Below are 23,146 nucleotides of genomic sequence, written 5' to 3'. Positions count from 1 at the left end.
CATATGAAGGGCGTTACCTTCGATAACAAAGAGGTTCTTAAAAACTGGCTCAACAACTTCTTTGACACCAGACCAGGCGAGTGTTGGCGGAACGGCATCAACAAATTGGTCCAGAGGTCGAAAGAGGCTGTAAACAGCAACAGTGAATATATAATTGATTAACTTATTTATGTAATAATTCCTTTTTCTTAAATAAAAGTATTCGTAAAAACGCTACGAACTCATTCCCCTACCTAATAGTAATTTTCGAGAGCGAAAAAAATTCATTCGAAATCATATTAGGCGAATATGATGATTGCTTGAAGATATTTATCGAGTTCTCGGTGGAGATGGCGCGCGAGTTCCTGAGTTTGTTTCCCACAAATTTGGCCAGTTTTAACGAAATTGTTCTCTCAAACGTCATATAACGCGTAACTAATTTATTCAGACATAAAAAAAGCTTAGAGAATATGGGAGCGAGGGAGATATTAACATTTTTTCTGATAGACAAGCTGCGATCAAGGCTCTGACGACGCCAACTTCTGTTAGAAGAGATCAAATCTCTTACGTGTGCAGATAACTTTTCTCGTATCCGGGTTCCATGGCGTAGGAACATAGAGGGAAATGAAATTGTTGATGAGCTTGCCAAGAACCGGCGGAGTGAACTGGCCTTAGAGACCTCTTGCCCTTTCTCTCACACAATACGCTCGACATGACCTTGTATGCGATGGTATGCAGGTTTATTCCGGGGTAATTTGCGCAGATTACAGGATCAGCTGATGCATGCGGTTGGTCAGTTCTACACCACCAGCTTTGTTTAGCTCGGAGGGAAGTCCGTCTGCTCCAGCGGCTTTGTTGTTTTTGAGTCGCCTAACTTCATCTAAGTCGGGTGGGATACGACGATTCCATCGTGAGGGACTGGGATATCATCTACTTCCCCATCTATGCTGCTATATCCACTATTATATCAGAAAATAAAAAAAAATCTACAAAATTAGTTTTTCAAAATTTGTATTTATTTTAATACTTTTTAGAATTTTCTGGAAAACACAAAAATTCTGCATCACTATTTGTTAAAATTTTGATTTATGTTTAAAGCCTTTGGTACTAGTTAGTTGGGGAGTGCCAGACTGGCACTTCAACGATTTCACCTAAGACCCCCGTCTCATTTGTAATGGTATTTTTTGGATGTTTCTTTATAACTATGTAAAACGAAAACGAAAAAAAGATTTTTTTAGTTTTGTTTTGAGTATTTCATGCCTTGATCCATTGTTAAAAAACAAGACAAATTTTTTGGCCATACTAGGTTCATTCAAAAAGTTGTCAGCCTTCAAAAAATGGTCTTCACACGGGCAATGCTGAACTGATTTTGATGAAATAAAATTGAAATGACGTAGAATTGGTGCCGTTGTTGTGTGAACTATGATCATCTGGAAAAAAAATTTTGTATTTTTTTCGGACCATCAAAGTAAAAAAAAGGATCGAAACATGGTTTTTCATCTTTGAACGTCCCCCATTTTGTCTAATTATTTTTTTTTTTTTTTGGGTAGTAGTTCACACGATAAGAACATTTAAACTGAAGAAGAAGCTTTTTGTCTTTTTATTTCAGACACCTGTTAGTCCAGGAATTCGTGTCGCCACCGACATACCTTTTTTGGAAGACCAATAGTTTGAAGGCTGACAACTTTTTTAACGAACCTTGTATGGCCACAAAAAATTTTAATTTTTTAACAATAAAGCAGGAAATAAAATACTGAAAGCAAAACTGAAAAATTTCTTTTCGTTTTCGTTTTACACGCTTTTAAAGAAACACCAAAAAAACACGATTTGAAATGAGGCGAGAGCCTTAATAGTTTTTAGAATATCCGGAATGTCATTTTCGGTTTTTGCCCAGAATTTCGGCAACACCTGTAATAGTATCAACATAAATGCTTTAAATGTGAAATATTAAACCTTTTAATCAAAATTAAAAAAAAAAAACGCGTGTTCGCAGTTTTGTAGCCCATGGATTTTTGGTGTACTAAAACGCAAGTTTAAAGTGTCTCAAAGCTCTTAATGATTTTCGAGCATTTTGCCGCTGGCGGTGTTGCGCAATTTCTCCATACAACGAGTGCACGACAATTTTTCCATTAGGATTCCATTAGGACTTCAGATTTTCACCGTACAGCAGCTTATCTTTTATTTACGCTTGTATCGGGTGCTTTTTTAAGAGTTCGAGAACTTTAAATGATAATAAAAAACACAAATATTTTTGGAGTGATTTTTTTTATTATAATTTGGTAGATAATTTTATGTCCATTGTGACTACGAGTTACATGGTGCCTTCGATCAGTGCAATTTCTGACTACTTTTTCCAATAAATCTGGCCGCACGGCGTCACCGGTGGCTTGAGTCTTGCAATAAATCGATTGTTAAGCGCAAGTTGCGTCGTCTTGTTGGAACCAAATGTCGTCGATGTTTAGCTGATTAATTTTTGCACACAAAACTTCAGTCGGCATGGTTCGATAGCGCTCGCCATTCACTTCAAAGGCAGCCCTTTCCCTTCGTTCGGAAGGAAATAAGGACCGATAGCTCTGATGCGGCTAAAAGCACACCCGTTACACGCCCACACAAAAATACGCATCTATTCATGTATAAGTCGACTAACACGTTTTTTGTCGGCAGCTTTTCAAACACTTTGTGAATTTGCAAAATGAACAACTTTGTGCAAAGCCAAGCACGCCAATGCAAAGAGTAAAAAAGGCAAAATGACAAAATCATATCAATCCATTTTTCACTACCGCAGGCTATACACCACCTGTATCTCCTCTCGGCACTTCAAGTGACAAACGGGTTACTTATTTGCAAGTGATTTTTTATGGATGTTAGTACATAAATATGTATGAATGCGAATTTAAATACACGAAATTTGGAAAACATTCCATTTCGATTGTCACCAAAAGCACTTCCCCTTCTTCTGCCTCTGTTTAATTCTATTGCAAATTTGAATGGATTTACCTATGAAATGGGAAAGCAGCAAAGGGGAGAAAGGAAATTGTTTTATGAGAGACGGCTAAAAGTTCATCGCTTTTATAATTAATGAGATGATTAAGAAAGAATAGCCCACGAGCTTAAAAAAACAAAACAAAGAAAGTCGCCTTCAAATTGCTTCTCAGCATCTCGCCCGCCATCATAAACAGTGCTTTTTGTACCGGATCGTCACGGGAGATGAGATATGGTGTCTATACATCAATAGGAAGCAAAGAAAGGAGTTGGTGGCTCCAGGAGAGACTCCAAAGCCGAGAATCAAGAGGGATATTGATCCAAAGAAGATCATGATATGTGTTTGATGGGACTGAGGGGGTCATGATGCACTGGGAAATGCTCGAAAATAATGCCACGATCAACAAGAAGCTCTACATTGCCCAGCTACACCACGAGAATGAAGCTATTCGACTGAAAAGACCTGATAGACATGGTTAAACCACACTCCTTTACGATAATGCCAGGCCCCATGCTGCACAAATCGTTAAAAGCCGCTCTCCAAGAGCTCAAATGGGAGGTCCTTCAGCATCCGCTGTATTCTCCACACCTTGTACCCATCGATTACCATATTTTCCGCTCCCTGTCAAATCTTATAAAGGGCGTTAACTTCGATAACAAATAGATGCTTAAAATCTGGCTGAACAACATCTTTGACACCGGACCAGGCGAGTAGACCAGAACGTTTTCGGAGCCCTCGTCTTTGTGATTTTAAGTAGCGCTTAATCGTCCTAACTGGTGGTTATATCCTTTGCCGGGTATTTGACCGAGCTGCTACTTCTGCTTGTGACGTGCGTCTTGAAGTTACGTCCACAAATGAAGGAACCTACAGTTCTAAGTCCAGTCCGAACGGCAGATGTTTCTTTATGAGGAGCTTTTTCGTGGCAGAAATACCCTCGGAGGTTGGCTATTGCTTGTCGAGGGGCACAACTATTAGAGGAAACCTTTTCTGTTATTTAATGTTTCATGCTTGGACATTCGAACCTGCGCACTTCTCATTCAACTAGGACTGCCATCCTTCTACATTCATAACCGGGTATCGCAGGTAAAGAAATCTTTGACTCTTTAGTTTTTTTGCCCAAAGAAGTTGGTCTCAGCGCCCGTTCTGCCACTCCCTTCTACAGCTATCAAAGCCACAGTTAGCAAACGGCTTACTTTAACTCACAAGCGAGCCCGGCCGGCTGAGAGAGGCTGCAGGCTGCAGATGGGCAAAACTGTTGTTGCCTGTCTGTCCGACCGACTGTCGCAGATCCTCCTGTCATTAAGCAGAGGGGAATGGTTGAACTGCTGGACAGCTGGTTGGACTGATGACGGGCCACTTTCTATGGGCGTAGCACATTGAACAGGTAGACATCTCAGGCAATGCACTCTGCCCCGCATATGGGGAGGAGGATGAGACGGCGGACCACTTTCTGTGCGTCTGCCCGGCCGTCGCTCGAATCGGGCTTGAGGTCTGTGGCACTGATATATTAAGAAGCTCCTCTACAAAATCTACTCAGATTTCTGCGGAGGTTGGGTAGATTTAAAGAAAATTAAAAAGGGCACCCGAGGGCAGTACAATAGACTTAAGATTGTATAAGTAATGTACTTGCAAGTCTCGATAAAAAAAAAGATACATTCGCAATGTACAATTTTGAAGCTCTTTGCGTTAAAATTGGTGCTCTGCCTTTTTGGCTTGGTACGGCTTTGGCGACCGCGACTTGAAAGTATGTTGAAAGTTGTTCAGCAACACTTTGCGCTAGTCTAGTTTTGGTTTTCTTTCTTGGACAGAACCAGTTTCGTGTAATTGTTTCAGTAATCCTTGAATTGTCGACATATTCGGACGATTTTTTCCATCAAAAGAAATCACGAATTTCGCTTAATTTTTTTCTTAAAGATCGACCATTTTCATAATAAATTTCAATAATTTTAAGGCGTTGTTGTATAGTGTAAAACTGTACCCGTGTTTAGAACTGTACCCCTGTTTTTTGTGTTTTTTTTTGTCTGGAGGTGTAAATCAAAATGTCTGAAACATCATCAAAGGTGCAGTCACACCAAAGGTATGTAGGGCATGCTCCCACTAACACTATAACATTCCTCCTCCTCGGCTGATTTCCACCCTGGAACGCCGTTAGCATTTCGTCAAGGTGGCGCCGCGCTTATGTCTACTGACACAACAGGTTCCTGCGTCCAGGTTCCGCTCCTGTGGGCGTATAGAGATTATGGCGATAGTACTCACTCCTCCCACTGGCTTCGAAAGTGGTTGTGGGGGGAATTAAACATCGGAGAAAATGCAATAGTCTGATACTCACAAACTATTATCTTGTCTTCAGTTCGGTACTGTTGTGAGTGTTTGGCTCAAACGTCTGTGTCTGTCGTCGGTTTGTCTAAAACAGTTCATCTCCACTACCCACCTGCTAGCAAAGGTACCAAAAGCTTTGTAATCAACGAATAGGCTTTATAAGGTTGTTTGGTATTCTCCCCCCCTTCCTTTTCTCCTAAGAACTGTCGAGTTATGACTTGGCTGGATTAAGTACATTGCATAAAAAATAATCTAGCTGGTCTTGCTACCTAATTAATTTAGTATCTTAATAGTATTGAATACTTAGTATATCTTTCTGCGTCTACTACTGCTGCCGCTGTTGTTGCTGCAGTAGCAACTGCTGCTGTCGTTTCTGGGCTTTCCTTTCCCAGTCAATGCGGTTGAGCCTCGTCACGACTGTAGCCGCGAACGTTTTTGCGGCGTCCCATTTAGTGATGGTCGAGCACATATCCTGGACGAATCTTGCGTGGGATGGCGGGTGTTCGAATGCCTTCGCCAGCATTGCTAGTTCTTCACTGAAACGTCTGCAGTGAAAGGCCACATGTTCTGCGCTCTCGACTGTATTCGAGCAAATCCGCCAAAAAGGGCTGTCGGAAACGATGTAGATATTCAAGGAAGCAACCGTGTCCGGTGAGTATCTGAGTTAGGTAGTAGTCAATATCGTCATGCTTCCTATTCATCCACCCTTCAATGTTCGGTATGAGTTTGTAAGTCCTCCTGCACCCCTGTAAAACTGTAACCCTTTCTACTTGACAAATGTCAAAGCTGTCTTAAGAAAAAATGCCGTCTGGGAATTTTTCACTAATGCGATCTTCGGCGTCACCTCTGATACACCCTGTATGAAGATATTGTTCAGCGGTAAGAGATCTGAGTCGAACGAATAAATAATCAGTGAAGAAATGCTTATTTTGAAGGTCTCGGAAAATTATATTTCTTGGAAAGTCTAAATATTTGGGCTTCGTTGGAGCTAAAAGGAGGCTTGTTGAAAAATAAATCAAAAATTAAAATCATAAAAATTAGTTTTGGTGAATAGAATATTTCTTACTTCAACTTTCAGGGACCTATTGAACCACCCTTGCATTGTAGAATTATTTCGTTTGTGTTGCATTTCGTTGCTTTAGAATCTTAACCGGATGTTTTCATAGACTTTGCATTTGATATTCTTATTGGAGTAAATTTTGAATTTCATTGCGTATTTGCGTGCATGTATGTATGTGTGTATGTATGTACGTACATAGGAAGCTCTTGAGCCACACAAAATGTCTTTCTCATTTCAAAAAATTGAAAAAGTTAAAATTAAGGACTCAACAAAAGTTTTAATAATGTGATTGTATACCGACTTACGCACGAATTTAAAGATTTTCATTTCGAATTATGTGTGCAAATGAATGTAGATGAGTGCGCGTGCGAAAGAAATTTCAAAGTCAGGAAAAGTACGGAATCCTGGCTTTATACTTTTTACATTGAATTTTCAAAACCAAAAACAAAAACCAAATCAAAATGTTAATTATCACGCTTGCAGGCATACATTTCCCTTGAAACCTAGAAAATTTAAAAGTGACTATAGAAATTCGTTGATGTAGCAAAACGTAAAGCGCTTCTATATGTGTACGTATGTATGTATGCGCATCTATATAAATGCATGCATCCTTATATCGTGTGAATTGAAATGGTACTCCTAAATGAATACTATTTTTGCATGCATTTGAATATTTCACAACTATTACACTTTTATTCAAATTTTTGTCAGTAGATGAGACGAATTGCATAGGATGATAATCACCGCATTCAAAGGCGTTACGTACCGACTGCAGGATATACCTAACTTTGATTTCCACAGAGTTTACTAAATAAGAGATTTTTTTACTCGGATTAAAGCGGAATTTTGTCATGGCTAACTTTTTGATGAACTGAGAGAAAGAGTGGTGGGCGAAAAATACTAAAGTGCTTTGGATTATAAACAAAATAAAATATATGTAGATTAATTTTAGAAACGGTTCTGCATAGTGCACTAAATCGAGATTTTCACGCCACCAAGGCTTTAGCATCATATCATAGTAAAGCATTTCAAATTTCAATGGTAGTAATAGTGAGTTTTAGCTAAAGCGAACCGCGAAACAAGCGCAGGCAGCGCAGTCAACGTTTTTAGCTCAGTGACTTCGCTCTCACCTGCATACTTGTGCACATACATATGTATATACACCCCATGATGGAAAGAATAATGAGATAGCGCCTATCGTGGTGCCGTTACCTTGCGCTCAGCGAATTTGACAATTAGTTACGTGGTTTTAGCTCCAGTATGGCCAGATTACCATTTTCGTAACTTGATTTAACATTTTTTTTTGTTATTTAGTCTCGGAGTTTTAGTTCTTTCTTCATGACATTTTTTAACCTGTTCTAATTAAAAGTAATGTTTATAATTTTGTAAAATATACATTTTGACGTGATAACGTCTTATAATTCGATTTAGCCGGCTGCACGCACGAAAGAATGTATCGTTACCTTGCTCATTTGCCGTTACCTTGCTCATTTGTCGTTACCTTGCTTATTGTCGTTACCTTTAATGAACTGCAAGCGAAAGCGCGGAACGAACGACAAAGCATACAAAGCAAACGAACGGCAACGTTCGACATCTTGCTATCTCCTACTTAAGTGAGCGTATATATGTATGTATATGCGCATATGTACATATATAAATTCACGTGTTTGTATTTGCATATGCCTTCTTATTGATTATTATTAATTTGATTTGCTTGAAGAATTTTCTAATAAAACCAAGTTTGTTAATAATACCTGTTGTTTTAATGTTATTATTATTAATTTTTTTATTATATATGAAGGAAAAAATGTATGGTAATATTTACCACATACCTTATAAAATATGTTGTATACTAATATATGTATATAAACATGCATATACATATACAATTTCGCGCAATTTTCAAAAAGAACAAATGTATATGTAAAGATGCATACAAATCATATGGACATATCAAATATACGAATCTATTCCGTACGCAAGCAAATGTAAGCTAATGTGCTTGAACTGCAAGCGAGAGCGCGGAACGAACAAAAAAGAGCACAATCGGCCCCCGCGTTCTGGCTCTGTCCTACTTGAGTGAACATATGTTATATATGTATGTATAAGCCTCTTAGTGTTGTTGACTTATTAACGTCTGATGCACAATCGAAATTGAACATATCTTTCATGAATTTGATAAATGTTTCGTAATTTTTTACGTTTGTGTAAATGTAACTTGACCTATTCCATTGCAATTCCATTTACCTCCTCCTCTATATCCATACAAAATATCTATCAAACAAATAAAATTAAAATTTTGTTTTGAAAATTGCAACCATTCCATCAATATTTTCTTATGACGTTGTCACGTTAAACTATTGTCAGTAAACCGACTTTACAGACAACCTCTTTTTTTTAGTTCAATAATTCACTCAGTTTTATTTAGCTTTACTTTTTTTAACATCTGGTAGCATTGCCCGCGATTGCAGTTGTTGTTGGTGTTCTTCTGCTTTCAGCAGTCAAATCTCTCTCTCGCTATTGCAGTGTTGCCTAGCTTTGGACATAAAAACGCACTAATATGCCCATTTAAAAAAAATAAAACACCAAATTTTCATTGGATTACTTAAAGAACTTTGTAAACGTGACAAATTGTGTTTAGAATGTGAGTTTTTTTTTTAAATAAATGTGTTCTGCTTATGCACAATTTAATTTATGAGTTTTTTTGTTAAGCGAGACTCTTTTGTTAAGGGAACGACTTTTTTGCTATATTTGAGGTTATGTAACTAGATAAGTTACTCTTTTTTCAGTATTTTCTGGTATTTTGTTGCTTATTTTTACAATGAATATACCTCTTGGTGCCCTATGTCCCACTAAGGATTGATGGCCGGAAGAAACAACATCTCTATGGTTTTAATTCACATTCAGTAAGCTCAAACGCTTTTTAAAATGTGTAAAAAGGTTTTCAATGTTACGAAGAGTTGAGAAAAGATGATTTAATATTCTTGCATAACCTTGAAACGGGCCAAAAATTAAATTTGCACTTTGAAACTATCAAATTTTATAAGAGTCAAAAAATTTTCATTAGCAGTAAAATCTTATAAGAGTGACCTTTTTTACCTTTTTTTTAATAACATAGTTTTTTTTTAACTTAATGTTTCGGTAGCTTTAAATTAAACAAAAAAAAAGAAACAAACACGAAACTTCAAAATTTTCGCATTTTGGCTATAAAAAAGCACTAAATTTATTTTGAAGAGCAAATGGTTGGCAACACTGCACAACTCGGAAAAACGTGACGTCACGCACTGTTGATGGGCGCAATCTTCTTTCTATCATTCTTGTTACACCGTAATTTGCTCGGCGATGCAATGAGAAACAAAACGGCATTTTGATGTAAATACATACATATGTGCATATGTATGTAATATTTATTGCTATTGCACTCTGCTCGTCTGTTGCCCTACGCGTGAGCACCAGCAGGTCCTCTCTTCTCTTATTTGTTATATAAATTTTCTAATTGTCAAACGAATTCGGTCTTTTTATTTTTGGCAATATAAGCCTTCGAGAAGTCTCGGTGGCTACACAAACATTCTCAAATTCAATGAGAAGCGAATAGCGGCTACCACTTAATGCGAAACTCTCTGTATTCCTTTAAAATGATGCGGAAGCGCTAGTTTGCATGACTTCTGTATGTCATTGAAACCAATTGAAAATCAACCGTACAGAGTGAGCTAAATGTTAGGTATAAAATTCTCTGCAGGGATAGTTCGCTTTATTTAAACAAGATTTTTCCAATAATTTTTAATGAACTCCAATATTTCTGTATCAACGAATATTTGTGAACTTTACTGTTTCACGGAATATTTATTTCAAATTAAAAAGCGAATTTTATTGTGGTTTCATGCAACAATGTACATCAATTTATACTCGTATATGAAATATGTGCGGTTTTTAACCTAATTCGGTATTTCACTGAACTTATGAAGCAAAAATTTATACTACTTTTTCGTTGGTCAGAAAATATTTTTAATTGAAATATAAAATATGTACCCTCATATTGGTCATATAGCGTTTGCTTTTTGAACCACATACTTTTTTAAGAATGTTAACACAAATGACATGTCAAATGTGTTCATAATTTACTTAAAGATTTGACATTTACATAATGGGACGCTATACGCTTGAAGAAAATTGGAAAATATTTCCAAAGTGGTGATTCTGCTTCTTCTTTTCTGATTTTTACATCGGTGGATACGTCAATAAGCAAAATTGTCGGATTTGGGGCTCAGAAAAGCCACACGTTACTGTAGAGAAGCAAATGCATCCACAACGAGTCACTGTTTGGTGCGGTTTTTGGTCTGGCGGCATCATCGAGCCATTTTTTTCGAAAATGAGCGAGGAGCCGCGGTTACAGTAAATGGCGAGCGTTACCGTGACATGCTCAACGAGTTGTTTCCAAAAATTGAAGAGGCTGACATGGACGACATTTGGTTTCAACAGGACGGTGCAACTTGTCACACTGCGAAAGTTGCTCTCGAACTTTTGGCTACCGTTTTTGCATTCCGATATCAATTGGCCGCCTTGGAGTTGTGATTTAAGCCCGTTGGACTATTTTTTGTAGGGAGCCTTTAAGGACAAATGCTATGCGAACTATCCAGAGACGACTGACGCTTTAAAACATAATATCGAAGTTGCCATTCACGAAATTGGAGCCCAAACACTCGAAAATATGCTTAAAAATTGGGTTACTCGAATGGCCTACTGTAAAGCCAGTTGTAGCAGTCATTTGAACGATATTATTTTCCATTCATAAATGACAATGTTCAGTCTTCAAAATACAAAAAAAAAAGTTTGAAAAAATATTGATTAGTTTGTTTTTTATAGCCGATTCAAAAAGCAAATTTTACATGGCCCACCCTATATATTTACTGTTTTTGATTACTTCTTCAAGCCGTCGGTCCATGCTTTCTACAAGCTTGCGGCATCTTTCCTTTGGAATCGAGTACCAAGCCTCCTCAATTCCGGCCCACAAATCATCAAAATTTTAAAAGTTTTTTTTAGCGATTTTGATCTTAACGTCATTCCACAAATTGTCTATTGGATTGAGATCAGGGCTTTGTGCCGGGTAATCCAGTACACTCATTTTTTCTCTTCTGAGCCATTACTTCACTGTCTTTGCAGTATGCTTTGGATCATTGTCCTGCATAAATGCCCAATTTAATGGCATAAACTCCAACACAAATGGCTCCATTTTATTCTGGAGTACATCCAGATACTGAAATCTATCGATTTTACCAACCACGGCAACAATCGACTGAACACCATGCCAGGAAAAAGCTCTCCAAACCATGATGCTTCCGGCGCCATGTTTAATCGTCTTTTTTGTGAACCTAGGATTTAGCGCTTGATTTTTTGGACGACGAACAATAGTTTTTCCAACTGGTCCAAAGTACGTTTTTTCAAAACTGAATAGATTTGTCTTTGTGGGCTTTTGCAAAGTCAAGTCGATGTTCGATATGTCTTATTGAGAGGAGTGGGTTTTTTCTGTTTATGCAGCCAAACAGCTGAGCTTCGTTAAGTCGCCTTCCTACAAGCTTTCTGGACACCTGTAGATCAAATTCTTAGTTTATTTCAAGCATTATTTGCCGTGCCGACTAAAAAGGATCTGCTTTGCTCTTGCGTATTATAGCGCTATCGACATTAACATCTGTTTTCCGCGGTTTTGGTTTTCTTTCCGTTTTTTTGCTTAGATAGGATGACTCTTTCTTAACCAAATTAAGAGCATTATAAACCATTTTCAGAAAGCACATCATCATTTCAGCTATTTCTGCATAGCTTTTTCCGTTTTGACTCATACGGTATATAAGAGCTCTTTTCTCCGGCGTGCAATGTTTTCCACGTCCCATTTCTAGTAATTATTATATTTTAAAATATTATTTAAGAAACAAAAAATTATACTTTTATAAAAACATGAAGAAAATTAATAAAATTAATTTTTTAGATTATTAAAAATTATTACTAAAATTATAACTTTGCAATTCGGGGCGCTTCTATTAATTTGAGCACAGCTGTATGTACATTTCTACGCTTATATGTACCACAGCATAGCGGATATCATCGCCACAACCCTACCATTTTCGTGGATATTCAGCTATTGTGTGCCAGTTTCCTTTAACGTGTGGAAAATCTATTGAAAAAATTGTATCGGCAGATAATATCGCGGATCTCAAGCCCATCTGTTCAACTGTAGCTTCGACTTAATAGATTCCTCATCATTAATTTGAGGCGTGCAGCTGCCATATAAAATACAAATATGCTTTAACACCTAATCCATTGCTTGGCGAGGTGTGGCATTTCTTGCGCCTTCCACTGATTTAGTGCACCTATTTGACATATTTCGCTTCGCTTTTGCCATTTTTACTCATCTTGACTTTTTCTCTTCATTTTGAATCTCTTTTCGATGCTCAAAGGAAGTGTGGCATTTTGTTTCCAGTTCCTTCTTAAGCCTGTCAAGTAGCGTTTTTATTGCTGCCTGACTTACATTTCCTTTAAATAAAATGAAGGCCCAAACTGCGTGCAGCTTTCGTCATAATGAATGATATTTCAGCGTGGAAGACTTTGCAGGTAATCGAAAAAACGTGTTCGCCAGCAAACTTTGCGGTAGTAAAGCGTTTAGGAGCTTGCCACCAAGTTTTAAAACATGACTGTCAATTGCTAAAGTTAAATATATAAGTAAGGTAAAGCACACAGGAAGTTCTTTCCATTTCTCCCCATTTTTGGTTTCTTGTCGTTATGAAAAATTTTGTTGTCGCCTGCTTTGCTGAGATAAATGGCAGTCACGCGCACTTTTAGAATTAATAACAGAGAAGGCAATTGCATTGCATTTGGAAAACACACGCGCTATGAAAAACACACCACACACACGCACTTTAAAATACTTTAAAAGTCACATAGTTCAGTTCGGTCTATGCAAATCAGTACGAACCCCGTAGGGAAATCACCCCAGCGTTGAACTGAGGTCGCGCTTGGTGAACTTAGACGCATTACTAATTCGTTTACCTTTCGTTTTTCAATGCAAGCAACTGGTGAATTTCACAGACGATAGCTACGCAAGTAATTTTATTGCACCAGCGTTTTTGGTGGTGAGAATTTGCCCGCGGTAATGGATGCCGACTAAAATCCACACCTCCGCCTATTAGTGATGAGCATTGATTCGAAGCTAACAGTTGGAGAAGCAGCTGAGTGAAGATGGGAACACTGTCTCCATTGGAGCGTCAATTTATTGAGAAAACTGGGCTCGTAGAAATACTCTTAGTCCATGAAGGTACAAAAAAGATATTTCAGTTGGCAGCGCAAAATTCTTTCATAATAATTATAACAAATTGATTGAAATTTTTGAGCTATTTCAAAATAATTTTCACTTTCAATTTTACTTTGTTCATGAATTACACTTTACATTTAACGGTTTCTCAAATTCATTTGACTATACTGGAGCTTATTTGACTTTTATGAATTATTTCTGGTACTTTTTGAAATACATTTCGCAATTATTAAGGCTCCCGCCTCATTTCAAATGGTGTGTTTTAGGTGTCTTTAAAAGCGTGTAAAACAAAACCGAAAAAAGATTTTTTAGTTTTGTTTTCGGTATTTTATTTCTTCGTTTATTGTTAAAAAATAAAAAAAATTTTTGGCCATACAAGGTTCGTTCAAAAAGTTGTCAGCCTGCAAAAAATGGGCTTCTAAACAAAAAGTGTGACGCTGGCTACACGGATTCCGGAACTCACAGGTGTCTGAAATCAAAACGACAAAAAGTTTCCTGTTTTCAAATAATCGTAGTTCAAACGACAACGACATCAATTCTGCGCCATTTAAATTTTATTTCACCAAAATCGGTTCGATAGGCTATATCTGTGTCCATTGTCCGTGTGAGGATCATTTTTTGAAAGCTGACAACTTTTTGAATGAACCTCAAATGGCCAAAAATTTTTTTATTTATTTTTTAACAATAAATCAAGAAATAAAATGCTGATAACAAAACTAAAAAATCTTTTTTCGTTTTCATTTTACAGGCTTTTAAAGAAACACACAAAAAACACCATTTCAAATGAGGCGAAGGTCTTAAGAACATTTCATTTTTCTTGAAGTTCAGTTGATAATTCTAAAGTAAATTGTGAAAATGTTTGGAAGCTAATTTGACTATTTTGAAATATATTTTCCGCTTCCTGAATTACTATGAACTATTCTGAAGTATAATTTACATTTTCTTATGTGCTGTTTTACCTTTTTTCAGATAGTTCTGAATCAGTATAAAATTCGAGAATCCATTGCTATGAAAAAGATAAGCTTGTATTCCGAGGTGCCAGATTCATTTGTTAGTTTACAAATTTAATAAACTTACATTAAACTAAAATTCAAACGTGTCATAATAATATTTATTTCATATCTTTTTCAAACCTGACCGGAACAAGCAGCTTTACGAGGCTATAGCGCCACGCTCGAGATGTGAGAGAGTGGTGTTCGCTTATGTTCACTTTTCTCCATAAAAGCTATCAGACTATGAATGCAGAACAAGTTTTAAATCAGAAATTTTATTACTTAATTCAGGTTTTCTCTAAATAGAATCTTTCAATGCATATTTTCAAGTTTGTAAATCTTGAATTAAAATTTTTGTAAGGTAATATTATTCTTTCAAACTTGTTGACCTGCAGCTTACAGTTCTCCACCAGACCAAAAATATGCCATCAAAATATCTGCAGTTGCAAAGCGAGGACAATGAAAGACAGATTTGTTACGGAAGCGACCTAACCTTTGAGTGCCTTGGGAAGTCATCACTTCATCACCTCATCACTTTACCACCTCATCACTTCACCACCTAATCACCTCACCATCTAATCACTTCACCACCTCATCACTTCAGCACCTAATCCCCTCACCACCTAATCACCCCACCACCTCATCACTTCACCACCAATATCACTTTGATATTGTGCCCGAAAGCGTATGACGAATATGTGAATACAGGGTGGCATAACCTGTGGCAGCGTTGTGAATGTTGTTTCAGTGAAATTATTGTTGAAAAGATTTGTCAGTAATAATACTCTAATTAAAGTTTTTTTAACTTAAAATAAAAAGTGAATTATGTACATTCTTTTAGAGCAGCGGATTGAAACGAGAAAATGAGAGTGTAGAGAAACTAGTGAAATGTTAAAACACCTCTGTTATGAGCATTTTTTGCTCTTTCCCACAAAGGGGGCAGAAAAATACTAATTTATTGAGTTAGAGGGTTACATTTTTTTATTATTATTATTATTTCTCAAATTAATCATACATCTGTCATGCTGACAACAAGTACATTTTTTAACAATTTGTTAGGAAGATTTTTAAATATATTTCATCATGGCCATTGCCAAGACGAATACAGCGATTAAATTTTAGCAATTACATACACGGAACAGTTATTTAGCATACGAGAATTTATATTTAATTTAATAGGTCAATTGGTCGGTTTCTCTTCAGACATTTCTCTTCTTCCAAGTTGTGAGAGTGTATTGACTTCTTTGTTTTTGTGCTGGTTTATATCGTTAAAATATCGTTTTTATTTCTTCTTCGATTGATGGTTTATTCAACGTTGTATGAATGATATCTTTTTTTGCGTATCTGTCGGAAGATTTTGGATTATTGTCGTTGTATTTTGTTTATGTGAGTTCTTTTTGCAGTTTCCTCCACTCTAAGAGTCCGTACGAACAGATTGGTTTAATGACTCTGTTTTATAGTAAAAGTTTGTTGGAAATACTAAGCTTGGTATTTTTACTTACCAACCAAAGCAATTTTCGAATTTTTATTTTATTTGTTTTATTTTCCTTTTGATGTCTTTCCAAGTTAATTTTGAGTACAGATGGATTCCAAGATGTTTGGCAGATGTTTCAATTAATATAATATTATATAAGCCCATTGTTGTCAACAATTTGTATAGTCGTTGCCTGAATGTGAGGTGACACATACGGCAGTCTTTCAGTATGATTTATGTCTGTTTTGATGATAATGGCTGTTCCTCCATGAGATTTTCCGTTGCTGTTGATGATTAGTTGCATCTAATTTATATCCAGGAAATGTTAAAACGTTTAACAAAAATGTTACCCGTTGATTTTTACATAAAACTGCTGATTATGTCATATACCTAAAATGTAAGGATCACTTAGTTTCCTATGCCGTTTAATCATAAGAATCTGCAAAGGGATGAAAACAAAGAGACAAGCAGGTAGGGTCTGATATTTACGAAAAATATTAATTTCCGCTTATTATCATAAACGAAGCTCAAAACTGCACACCCTTTATATTCCACTACCTTGTTCGTCTTCTTATTACTGCATCACACACATATGCACACTCACTTAGAGCCTTAACGCGGGCACGTGTATATAAGTAGACTGGTTTGAACAGCACTTCCTGTTATTAGCAGCTTTTCTCAAGAGTGTTCTTAACAGCATTAAAACACTTAAGTTGCGTGAACTTTTGCTGACACTTGACAATTGTAAAAAGGTATTTATTTACACTTGCTTTTTCATTTACGGGCACAACGTGCAAAGGTCAAAGCCCTTATTTCGTTTATTTCGCTTCGACAAGCCAAATTTCTCTTCGGTGTTTGCGAGAAGTTCATTGATTTTATATGTATGAATACTTAAACAATAGCTTTCGCAAAACGCAACGTCTCCACAAATTTAATTACAGTCATTAAAAGTCGGTTTCATTTTCTCATTGCGCAAAAGTCATATCAACAATTTCGAAATGAACTAATTTACGAGCTCATTCATATGTAATTACACTCAATTTTGGCTTTATTTCGCATATTAAATGCTCCACATCACTCGAAATTCAGAAACTTTCAGCACTGCTTCTGAACTAACGCAATTTAAACTCTCATTATTCATTCTCTTTTACGAGTACTTTTAATCAACTGCACTGCATTAGCCGCAATCAGCATAACCAGCACGCACTCTACCACCACATCTGCAAGCAGAAGGAGCAACATTAACGCATGCATGCGGGCGTGCGTGTATATGTGTGTATGTATGTATGTATGCATGCATGTATGTAAGTTTTATGTATACTTACCGCATATGCAAATGCTTGCTGTTGATGTCACAAGTTGGTTAATCACTTGGAATCAACGCCAATTAGTAGTGACTCGACAGCAAATCATGCAAACACACGCTTACGCACATGTATACGCACACATACGTCTACTTTTACGGTGTATGTTAGTCAAGGTTCTAGCAGCATGTGATGACAGAGCTTTGCTTAAAGCTGACCATCATTCTAACTTGCGACCAATACGTCCAACACATTCAAAGACAGTTTAGGGGTATTTGAGGGCTAGCGGCTGATGCTCTAGAATTTTGTTCATATTTTGGGTACGTGGTATAGGTATGGAAGTGTGTCCATAATTATGGTTTCTCGTAAATCTCGTACCAAAAAAAAATTTCAACAAAAATATGAAACTTGGCAATTTGCATAAAAAACTTCCGGCAACAAGATTTGTTTCTAACCAGTTTTCAACCATGTTTAGTAAATCTTGCATGACTTCACAAAGTGTATTGAAAAATTTCCCTGTTACTGCAAATGCAACATCATCCACATATGCTACGATGTGCTGTCCTCTGTCCTCTAGGCTCCTTAGCAAGAAGTTTATTGCCAGCACCGAGAGGAGAGCGCACCGCCTTGAGGTGTGCCTCTACTGACATTAGGAAAAACTCTTTCTATCAAATGGTAGTCTCCATTCGACTACGGCGGCCGAATATTAAATGAAAGAGTGTAAATCGTTAAGTTTTTTGTATTATTCACGTACTTGTACAACTTTTTCCAGCTTATGAAGTTTTACTCTCCACTAGTTGAGAGTTTAGACAACATCAAGGCGCACCCCACAAATAGGAGGAGGAGCTCGGCCAAACACCTAACAGAAGTGTACGCGCCCATTATTTATTTTTGTTTTGTTGAACCCTTAATCCGCTTGCAGGTTACTTCTTTAATTTAAGTATTATAGCTTTTTTGGATAGATAAGAAGAGATACTAGTTTTTGAAATAATTTGCAGAGTACTTTCTATAGACAATTTCCTTTTCTTCAATGATCTTAAATAGAAAACACGTAGTGCGAAATAGTAAATTCAAAACTTTATCAAGCAGCCATTTTTAACTGTCTCCGCTGGGTTCATATATCAATGATGGCTTTTATTTACTTAAGGCGACAGGTTCCTGTAAAATTTCGAAAAAAAAATTTTGAAAGGGCTGTCCTTCTGTTTTCAAGAGATTCTAGATTAATTAGCTTCAGCCGAGAATTGTAGCATGGAACAGGCGACTCAAATCGGAGGGAACGTAATGCTTGCTTAAGGGGACAGGGGGACAGATACCTGTAAAATTTCGAAAAAAAAGTTTTTTAAATTTAAGTATTTTTTATATCATAGATCGTCAACCGTGACGACCCTATTCTTTGCGTTCGAGCGCTGGGAGAGGTATAGTTACGTTGCCGACTTTAGACGCGTTTTTCTCCAAGCTATATTATATTTTCCGAATTGGCGTACACGATAACTCGAAAAGTTATTGACCGATCTCACTGAAATTTTGCATACATATTTTTTGTGATATTACTTTCTATGGCTTTGAAGTTTTCGAAAATTTTTCGAAAAAAATATTTTTTCGAAGCAAAAATCGTAGGAAAATTCGCCCCGAAATTCATTTTTTTTAAGCATTTTATTCCGCGCATATTTTTCTCCATTTTTTTGAATCCATATAGAAATTATGACATTATCAAACAAAAAAATGTTTGGTTTTTTTGTATTTAGGTCACTGACGCCGATGCTACAATGCGTGCCGATTGAGAAGCCTCGCTGTGACTTTCCTGGCAGAATTGAGTGTGCATCCGCCATTTTAAATGATTAAAAAAAAATTTATATTATTTTAATGTATAAATAAACAATTTAAAAAAATATATTGACTCTTTCATGTTAAATAATTTTAATGAAAATCAAGGAAAATATGGCCGTTTACAGGTGTCTCTCAGTATCCCTTAACAAAAACTAGGAACTTTTAACACAAACCAGGAAAATCGGACATTTCAAAAATTATATTAAAAAAGGGTGAAGAAAGAATATTTTAAATAATTTAAATAAACTTTAAATACGAATATTTTGCAAATATGACGTATAGCCAAATTATTCAGAAATTAATTAATTAATATTTACTTATTTTACTTATTTATTTTATTTATGTCAAACATACAACTATAAGTTATTTTTAAAATGATCGACCCTAAGAATAGCTTACATATTTAAATTCTAGATTACCAAAAATTAACAATAAAATTAAAATTATAGTTCGTAGTAAAAACTTCAAGTTTTAGAAGGTATTAAAGAAAAGATAAAAAATAGTATTGTAATAGTAAAGGATGGTAGATGGAGGATGGTTCCATGTGTAGAAGTCCACGCAAGTGGGGAAAGTTACTGATCGCCATTCCCTTGGGAATGGCCAGGACGATTCTTCTGCATATGGCTCAAGCAGCTCACAACTTCCGGGATTAGCCCAAGTATCCTCTGGATAAATTCCGAAAACCCCTTCCGGGAGTGAGCTAACGTGCGAAGACGAAGCATTCTAGGATAACTGGTAGGGCGCTGGGTTTGGGACTCGCCACTTAAAAATCCCCCCCAATGAAAATATATACAAAGCCTCGGATGAGAACTATCTTTACTGATGACGACTCCTGCAAACGAAATAAAGACTACGATTTGAGGGCATGCATCTGGCATGTCCGGTCCCTTAATGGGGAAGGTGCTTCTGCCCGGCTGGTTGATGTCCTCGTGAGAGTAAAGGCTAACATCACTGCCATTCAAGAAATGCGATGGACGGGGCAAGGCAAGAAAAACATAGGACCTTGCGACGTCTACTACAGCTGCCATGTAAAGGAGCGCAAATTCGGTGTCGCATTTGTTGTGGGAAAGACACATCGTCGCCAATTACTGTCGCGGGAGGAAGAAGGGCCCACAGCTGAGGAAGCTCCTGTGGACATGGAGATAGACTCCGTCACGTCGGAGGCTGACAGTGTTGGTGACGCTCCCTTACGACCAGGGTCCGTTATTAGCATAGGGTCATTCTTCGACAGGGCGGAGGAGGAGAGGCTTCTGGCCTCGAAAAGTGAGGACACCGACCTTGGGATGCTGGAGAGGATTATCGAAGATGATTATTCTTCAGATAAATCTTCAGCATTCTAAGGCGGCGTCCGCCAATCTACTGCTCCACCTTGAACAAGGTGGAGTTGATATAGTTCTGATCCAGAAACCGTGGCTGAACAGCAGCGACATTTCTGGACTCAGGACGAAAAGATATAAACTGATAGCGTACAGCGGGTTAGGTAAACCAAGATCTTGTATGCTCATAAGGAAGGAACTTAATGCATTTATCTTGCCTAATTTTAGCAATGAAAACATTGTGACTGTGAGCCTAGAGGGCCCTGCTGGGAAGCTATGGCTGAGGTCGGCATATATGGCGCATGGGGACGAGGTGGAGCCACCTCCGATGATGCTGAGGGAAGCCCTGGCTGAAGTGAGGCGCAGGAAAACCGGCGTAATTGTAGGGACGGATGCAAACTCCCACCATACCTGTTGGGGAAGTTCCAACATAAATGCAAGAGGTGAGTCACTTTTTGATTTTATTTTAAACGAAGACTTGTTTATTTGCAACAGGGGTAAGGACCCCACTTTCATTACCGCAACCAGGGAGGAGGTGCTGGATCTTACTCTGGCCTCCTCCTCACTGTTAAACCGAATTTCCGATTGGAGGGTGCTTAACACTCACTCCTTCTCGGATCACAGGTATATTCAATTCTCTCTCACTGAAACTCGTCCAAAAAGACCCTCCTACAGGAATCTGAGGAGAACGGACTGGGATATTTACGGCAGGAATCTGCTGAACCTTCTCCCCGAAGCACCCAGGGAAAATTTAGATCTCTCGGAGGGAGCGATCGATGATCTGGTGGAGATCTTCACCTCAGCTTGTAATGAGGCTCTTGAAAGCTCCTGTCCACTTAGAACGCTCCCTAAGAAGGAGAAACAACCTTGGTGGACAGCAGAGCTCTCTGAGCTTAGGGCCTCGTGCAGACGCCTTTTTAATAGGGCTAAAAGAATTAAGTCTCCCTCAGGATGGGAACTGTATAAAGTAGGACTTGGAATCTACAAGTCCGAAATTAGGAAGGCCAAGAGGGACTCTTGGAGGAACTTCTGTGGAAGTGTGGAGGGCTGTCATGAGTCTTCAAGATTCAGACGAATACTCACGAGGAGCTCGGCTCCCTTGGGATGAATCGGGACGTTGCGCGATGAGCGGCGAGGAATCACTAAAAATGCTTCTCGACGCTCAACACCAGCAGCGCCGTCAGAATTTGGAAGGACCTCTCCGAGCCGTTTGGTATTTGATTGGAGTTGAAGAACGAAATGTTATTTTTTGAGGACATTCGGTAATATTCGGCAAAGTAACACAGCAATTCACTTCTGAAGCGTAAATTCCCTTTTATAAATTCTATTACGGACAGAAAACCAAAAGCATTGACGTTCAGTCACTTAAAAACTGTATTTCATCGAGACTAAATTTAGCGAATGGCAAGATCTTTGAGATATCTGGGTTCCTGAGCAGTAATGATCTTCTGAAGTAATACTAAACATTTCAACTTAAGAAAATCGTTAAAAGATCCCGACCATAATATTGTCCTAAACTATCTAGGAAGACTTTCCGTTATAATGAAATCTCACCCTAAGAATTTTTTTGATTAAAGATAATAATTAAAACTTTTTTCATCAAAACAGGTAAAATTTATATTTTCTTTTATTTGTGAGAAAATGACCTTTAAATAAAATTAAAATTTTGCTTCAGTTACTCAAGCCAAGATAAAAAGTGGTTGAGTAACGAGAAATCTTTAAAAAAATGCTCTATTCTACACTGTAATAAATAGCAACTGGTTCATATAAAAAAAAATCGTTTAAATTTTTAAATTTACCTAGTAGAAGTACAATCAGCCAAAATATAAATAAATTCCAGAGTATAATTTTTTTCCTGTCCGCCTGACGTGAAATGCCCCGTAGGTATGTTGACTATTTGCCTGCGCTGGCTAAGATTATCCTGACCCCAACCAGGGATTTTAGCACAAACCAATAGAAAATGTTAGAATAACTTATTCATTATCATTATAATTAAGAGCACACAGCCATGTGGACGTGACATACTGTCCATGCCATACCGTAATCGACTATAAAACCAAAATTGCTTGCAAATTCTTTTTTGACTTTTGATGTGGGGGATGAGAAATTGTTGGTGTGGCTTATGGAGAATGGCTTTGTGGATAAAGGCGGCTGTACTGAAGTAGAAGTGGGGACAACTTCTATCAGCTGTTCTGAAGCTGGTAAAAGTTTAAGTTTATTATGTGATTTGATACTTTTTCACACAACTCAGGCAGAAGGTTTGCTTTGTTTGGTTACGTACTGTTCATGCACTGCATATTTGCATTTTTAATCTAAAACAGATGCCTTAAATTTATTGAAATATCTCAAATTTATTGAAATATCTCATAAGTACATTTGTGGAACAAAATTAAGACGCACGCCACAAATAGGAGGAGTAGCTCGGCCAAACACCCAAAAAGGGTGTACGCGCCAATTATATATATATATATAATAGGACTATGAATAAGTTCCTTGCGGTTTTACAACAGATGGCGTAACTTGATTATTATTCCATCGATCCACATTTCCAAACATTCATTGGAGAGCTACTGTCGTAAGGCACAAACGTCA

Source organism: Anastrepha obliqua, chromosome 2 (genome assembly GCF_027943255.1).
Source record: "Anastrepha obliqua isolate idAnaObli1 chromosome 2, idAnaObli1_1.0, whole genome shotgun sequence".
Taxonomy (NCBI): Eukaryota; Metazoa; Arthropoda; class Insecta; order Diptera; family Tephritidae; genus Anastrepha; species Anastrepha obliqua.
This window is presented reverse-complemented; position numbering follows the sequence as displayed.